Source organism: Nestor notabilis, unplaced genomic scaffold (genome assembly GCF_000696875.1).
Source record: "Nestor notabilis isolate BGI_N333 unplaced genomic scaffold, ASM69687v1 scaffold5827, whole genome shotgun sequence".
Lineage (NCBI taxonomy): Eukaryota > Metazoa > Chordata > Aves > Psittaciformes > Psittacidae > Nestor > Nestor notabilis.
Window position 1 is genome coordinate 24,526 of NW_009937081.1, and position 6,963 is coordinate 31,488.

Below are 6,963 nucleotides of genomic sequence, written 5' to 3' on the forward strand. Positions count from 1 at the left end.
GAGATAGGAGTGAAGTGGGAAACTCTGCTTGCCCAACCTCGTTACTTTAGATCCATCTCTTATAAATGACACTGCATAAAACCTTCAGAATAGAATCACAGACTCATAGAACAGTTTGGAACAAAGCTCACCTAGTTCAACCCCCTGCAATGAGCAGGGACATCTTCAACTAGATCAGGGGTAAATCAAATAAAACAGGGCAGGCCAGGTACCAAGACTTAAATACACATGTGTTGGTTTAACTGTCTTTGGAATTGTTGGCTTGCTGGATGCATTTAGAGACAATTACTGGTTCAAGAGAAAACCACCTTTTCCTTCTCAATACTATGTGGGGTTTTTGCTGCTTTTAAGTAGTATGTCAGCAAACACAGTTCATGTCCCAGGAAAAGTCATTGTGGTAGTAACTATGGACAAGAATACAAGATTTGGCTTAACCTTTGTCATAGAATGATCCCATGTTCTCTCCTGTAAGTTTATGTCATGATAAAGTTACGTTTTTAGGTTTAGATCTGTATGTTTTTTCTCCCAGACTGGTTAACCTCATTCTGTGTGTACTTGAATGATGGGAGAGGGAATCCAGATGTAGTTTCATGTTTGACTTAAGCCTATCTGCAAACCTTCTGATGAAGGTCCCTCCCCAGCATCCTTGTAGCCCCCTTCAGACCCTGGAAGCTGCTCTGAGCTCTCCATGCAGCTTCTCTTCTCTTCTCCAGGCTGAACAGCCCCAGTGTTCTCAGCCTGTCTCCGTATGGGAGCTGCTCCAGCCCCTGAGCCCTAAAAAAGAGGGGAAAAAAGCACTTAAAGCGCTTAAAAGCACTTTTTTTCTTTTTGGTAAATGCTTTCATTTGACAAAATAAACCAACAACTCTGCAGGCTTCTGTGTACTGGAAAATGCCAAAGCGGGAGGTCAGGTTTGGTAGAGCACGTCTGGGTGAATCGTTGATGTTCAGGGGTCACTGCATGTGTGACGTGAGTATTTTAAAGCCTGGTTGTGAAAGCAGAGAGAGCAAGTCTTTCCACTGGCTCAGTGGGAGCACGTTTGCTGAGCAATACCCGGTTACTGTGTGGAATATAGAAGTTATTAAGCAATTTTATGCTGTTAAAGTCAGAAGCAGCTTGAAGGGCACTGCTGTGTGCCCGGGCAGTGAGCGTTGCGAAAGACAGACATGGAAGAGAAAGGGGAGCTGTGCTGCAGAAGGGTCAGAGCAAATTATCTCTCTTGCAGTATCAGGAGATCTTAAAGGTCTCTGGGTCACACGTAACTTATGGACAGCAAATTGCTCACAGCTTGGCTGCGAGGTGAAGTACTGCTAATAAATTGGAAGGAAATTAAGCAAAATGTGAGCACAATCTCTGTGCATTAATGTTGTGTTTGAGGGGCAAAAACTTAAAGAAATTCAGGGACTGGAGCTGCTGGTTCTTTTTACCTTGTATCGCACATGAAGCGCTCTCAGTTCTGTTTCAATTAGTGCCACCACAGTCCAGAGCCAGCCCCTCTCGAGTCAGCGGGGCAGCTCAGGCACCGAGGCCATTCCCCCTTCCCATTTCATCAAGGCTTTTCAAAGCTAAAAATGCAAGTCAGCTCCTGAAACTGGTTTCATGCCCTGTTTGCAGAGTGTCCCTTGTAGCCCAGCCTGGCTCCATGTTGGCTTTTTTGTCTTTTGGTATGGAAAAGGGATTTTTAGTCTCTGTAGGGAATCTTTGAAAAAGATCTCACAGGGTTAGCATTTCTCTTGCACTTTTTCCCTCACAGTTTGCTGGAGCTAAATATTCTTTCAGCATTTTTTTAGTTATGTTTCTGTGGAATTCCACAGAAAACCTCAAGATTTTTTTGTATTTTCTGGATTGTACCATTTCACAGGATCCCAGCCTGGTTTGGGTTGAAGGGAGCTTAAAGCTCCTCCAGCTCCAACCCCTGCCCCGGGCAGGGACACCTTCCACTAGAGCAGGTTGCTCCAAGCCCCTGTGTCCAACCTGGCCTTGAACACTGCCAGGGATGGGGCAGCCACAGCTTCTCTGGGCACCCTGTGCCAGCGCCTCAGCACCCTCCCAGGGAAGAGCTTCTGCCTCAGAGCTCATCTCAATCTCCCCTCTGGCAGGTTCAAGCCGTTCCCCTTGTCGTGTCCCTTCATCCCTTGTCCAAAGCCCCTCTCCAGGTTTCCTGGAGCCCCTTTAGGCACTGGAGCTGCTCTAAGGTGTCCCCTTCAGGAGCCTTCTCTTCTCCAGCTGCCCCAGCCCAGCTCTCTCAGCCTGGCTCCAGAGCAGAGCTGCTCCAGCCCTCGCAGTATCTCTTTGGACACACTTAAGCAGGTCCAAATGTCTACAAACCATGTGGTTTTGAGAGCATGGTGGGCAGTGTTTGTCTGTAGGAGCATCCTGTATCCCAGTGTCTGGCAGCTTGTCTTCTAAAGGTGTTCCTGGCAGAGCACTGAGTGTCTGGCAGACCTGCCCACCTCTGCCTGCACCACACGAGGCAGAGGCACAAGCCAGCAGTACAAGGAAGGTTCTAATACGTGCCTTGAAAGTGCGACTCTCAGAAAAGCAAATACCTCTCTTCTGTCAAGGTCAAAAGTGCTGTTTGAGCAGGTAATGAAAGCAACTGGACAAAACTGATCGTAACAATGGGTTATTTACTGTGAGAGGATGTTCCTCTTTTCCCATGGTTTCCCTGGAGGAGTCTGGGAAAGGTCACATGAAGCAGGCAAGGGCTGTGATCCCAACTGGAGTGACCAACCTGCGAGATGGGAAACTGCAACAAGACCTGTTGAGGACCACACGGGAGGAAGCAGAGCAGAAGCTTTTTAAGAATACCTTGAACTCTGCCCAAAAAAATTGAAACAAAAATAGCACAGGGAGAAATGTGATGTTAAACACAAGGCACTGCAGCAGGGGGAAGGGAGGCTCTCTCTGATCAGCCATAGAGCAGGCGCCTGGCTGCAGAGCCCTGCAGTGGGAGCTGCATGGTCATGAAACAGAGACTTGCATGTTTTTCCTGTCTTGAATTCATTATGGGGTATGGTTCAACTCTGAATTAGGTGCAGCTCTTCATAGGAATTCTTCCAGGGAGAGAGATGAAATGAAGATGTTTGGATAAAACCCCCCAAAACCTTGCCCTGTTTGTGTTTGATCATTTCTTGATCAAACCATATCAAGTTATCCAGATATCTGGTTAAGATAGATCAGATATCCAGGCAAAAATAAAGTCATTAAACCTGAAGCATATTTAATAGTACAGCTCTAAGGAATCTGAATGTGGGGTACATGTATGATACCTTATATAACACAATCAGTTGGAGAGAGGCTTTTGGCAAGGGCCAGGTTGGACGGGGCTTGAAGCAACCTGCTCTAGTGGAAGGTGTCCCTGCCCATGGCAGGGGCTTGGAGCTGGATGAGCTTTAAGGTCCCTTCCAACCCAAACCACTCTGGGATTCTGTTCTCTGATTCTATGCCTATCTGATCCATGCATCAGCAATGACAAGCTGATTGACTCAGATGTGAGCAGTGACCCCCATTTCCCCCAGAAGACCCAGTCTGCAAAGTCCCCTCCTTCTCTGGGCTGCCAAATACCAATTTCAAGTCAGGTTGATTTGTGTTTGTTGTTCAAATAGTACATGGAAATTGAATTATCTTCCACTATTTGTTTGCCATTTCCTTTGGAGAATTGCATCTGTGGAATGCAGATGATATTTCTGAGGAGGTGCTCTCTTTCCATTGTGCCCTATCTGCAGTCTCTGTGTCCTGTTCTGTAGGATGAGGTTCAGAATCGAGGGGAAGCTTTCACCAGTTTGATGTGATATTTGCCAAGATAAATGGATCTTGCATAATTTTTGAAGAACTGAAGCATATTCTCAGGAAAAACGACTTCTGAGCTCCTCTGGCCTTCGATCTCTTTAATTACTCCTCAGGTCGAAGTCAGGAAGATAAATCTCAGGTCATCAGCCTCAGGTGGTTGTACTGCCGATTGCAGAAATAACCCGTGGCAAGATGTGAAATGGATCTGGCAGCTCCTGCTGACTGCAGTTCATCATGTCTTTGTTGTGGCTGTAGAGGATTATGATGATGAAGGTGGGAAGAGAGCCTGGATTTTGGCTGCTGAGGAATAACTCCTCATTTCTTGTAGGACCAACAGTAAATCAGGCCACTGGTCGTTGTCACGCTCTTCTGGCAGCACACAGGGTCCACCCCTGCAAAACCGCTGAGATCCTAGAATCCCAGAGCAATTTGGGTTGGAAAGGGCCTTAAGGCTCCTCCAGCTCCAACCCCTGCCCCGGCCAGGGACACCTTCCACTGGAGCAGGTTGCTCCAAGCCCCTGTGTCCAACCTGGCCTTGAACACTGCCAGGGATGGGGCAGCCACAGCTTCTCTGGGCACCCTGTGCCAGCGCCTCAGCACCCTCACAGGGAAGAGCTTCTGCCTTATGTCTAACCTGAACTTCCCCTGTTTCAGTTTGAACCCATCACCCCTTGTCTATCACTACAGTCCCTGATGAAGGTCCCATCTGCAGCATCCTTGTAGCCCCCTTCAGACCCTGGAAGCTGCTCTGAGGTCTCCAGCAGCTTCTCTTCTCCAGGCTGAACAGCCCCAATGTTCTCAGCCTGTCTCCATACGTGAGCTGCTCCAGCCCCTGCTCGTCCTCGTGGCCTCCTCTGGACTTCCTCCAACAGCTCCATGTCCTTCTCTGGGGACACCAGAACTGCACCCAGTGCTCCAAGGTCTCACTTCTTGAGCATGCAGCACGCTCCTATGGCAGTGTTTTCTGTGTGCCCAGGGTTGGGATGTATGAGGGTATCTTGCTGCAGACTGCAAATCAAACAGGAATTTGCTAATTATCATATTGCAGAATTGATTCTCAAGGACTGATGTGAATTTTCACACCCAAATAAAGTTATTTCAGTTTTTGGTTGACGAGGAGCTGGGGAGGAATCACTTCCTGCTTTTCACTGGTGATAGGAAAAATGAGCTTTTATCAGGTTGTTGCTACTTAGAATCATCCTGTCTAAAGAAATGAAAATACCAGCAAGATGAATGTTTCTGGTCATCCTTGATGGCTCTGTATCTGCTTGATAGAATTAAAATGGGACAGGAGAAGGACTGAATATGGAATTTAGGGGGAGGAAATGTTGTCCTCTAGCAGCTGATAGATCTGTATAAATATATATCTATAAATATGCACCCACATGCACACTCATGCACGTATATATTTAACAGTAAGTCCAACATGGGAAGTTCTGGTTTCTTACCTTTCTTTCCAGAGAAGCAGGAGCAGGTCTAATGGAAGATGTCCCTGCCCATGGCAGAGGGCTGGAACTGGATGAGCTTTAAGGTCCCTTCCAACCATTCCATGATTACATTCTGTAGAAGAAGGATTAGCTGTTATGGACTGGAGGGGTCCAGAGAAGGGCCACAGAGATGATCCAAGGGCTGGGAAGCTGTGTGAGGAATGGCTGAGAGAGCTGAGGCTGTTCAGCCTGGAGAAGAGAAGGCCCAGGAGAGACTTTGTCACCATGATCCAGTAATTAAAGCCTGGCTACAAAGATGGAGATCCCTTTGTACAAGGAGTCACATGGAAAAGATGCGGAGTGATGGGCACAAGTTATTCCTGAGGAGATTCCGACTGGACACAAGAGAATTCTTCCCAAGGAGAAGAACCAGACACTGTAATAATCTCCCCAGGGAAGTGGTCGATTCCCAACACTGGACACCTTTAAGATTTGGCTGGACAGGGAGGTAGGACATCTAGTCTAGGTCATGCTTTGCCTAGAAAGGTTGGATCAGATGATCCCTGAGGTCCCTCCCAACCTGGAATTCCACGGTTCCATTCTGTGAGATGCTGGGTGCAGGCTGCAGTGGCTCCAGCAGTACAGAAAATAACTTCTATGCATGGTAAAGCCACATCTTTCTAATTGCAGCATTTCAGCTCTAATCTGCTCCTTCGCAGTGAACGTCTCATCAATTTTACAAGAGAAGAAGAGCGTGAAGGACATCTAAACCCAGACTTTGATGGGTTTATCTCCTCTTTTATTCTCACTCCTGTTGTTTACCTTTTGTCCCCTCTGTCTGTGTCTCTTAACACTTACACAGAGATTTCAAGCAATTTGAAGAACAGCATAAAAATTGCTGCCTAATTGAGGCCCTTTCTCACTACCCCTTGTTACAGTCTGAATCTTGCTGAGCCTATGACTGCAACACGATTTTGTAGAGGTTTTTGCGTGGTCATTGGGTGTTGTATGAGCAAAACAGGTCTCTCAGTTTTGGCATGTTCTGCCTTTCAGTTTTGTAGGTTGTTCCATCTTGTGTTGGGTGGCAAGGAGGAAGGATTCCAAGCCCAGTGCCATGAGCTACTCTAGAGAGCGGTATCAAACAGTTTAACAGTTCGCAGCAGAGAATCAATGTCAGCTTGACAGGAAGTCTTTGAAGAAGTTATTTAATGAATCAGTTCAGTTTAAAATAATCATCTCGTTATGGTGATTGACCAAAACCTAAAGCTAAAGAAGCAGGATCAGATGCAGAGTACTGAGCAGTGCAATTTCCATTGGTAAATGGTGAACGTGAGTTTTGGAACTGGTTGTCAGAGTAAGAACAGAGCTGGTGACGTGCAAGGACTATTTTGACATTTGCTGTTTATAATTGGGAAGATTATTTCATGCAGTGGAGTTTTCATTCCTTAATTTCCAACATTACTTGGCTGAAAAGGGTGCTTCAGGCCATGGGATTTGGAGAGAAATACCTTCAAACTCAGGCTCCTTTCCCATATTTTCCCTGGGGATCACTGCTCGGAGCTCTGCCCCGCAGCAGGTAGTAAGAAGGTCAACTGTCAGGCTTTGCACACATGCCATTGAGTTTGTGATTGGGAAAACTTAGATCACAGAATCACGGGCTGGTTTGGGTTGGAAGGGACCTTAAAACTCCTCCAGTCCCAACCCCTGCCACAGGCAGGGGAACCCTACACTAGAGGCGCGTGCG

At 46.9% G+C, this 6,963-nt stretch overlaps 1 protein-coding gene across 1 annotated transcript in view; it reads left to right on the forward strand.

The window, feature by feature from the left end:
• Positions 1-6,963, forward strand: part of TANC2 (tetratricopeptide repeat, ankyrin repeat and coiled-coil containing 2) — a gene marked incomplete at its 5' end in the record, with an annotated part of 99,891 nt that overhangs the window by 19,401 nt on the left and 73,527 nt on the right. The gene's annotated exons all lie outside the window — the stretch shown is intronic.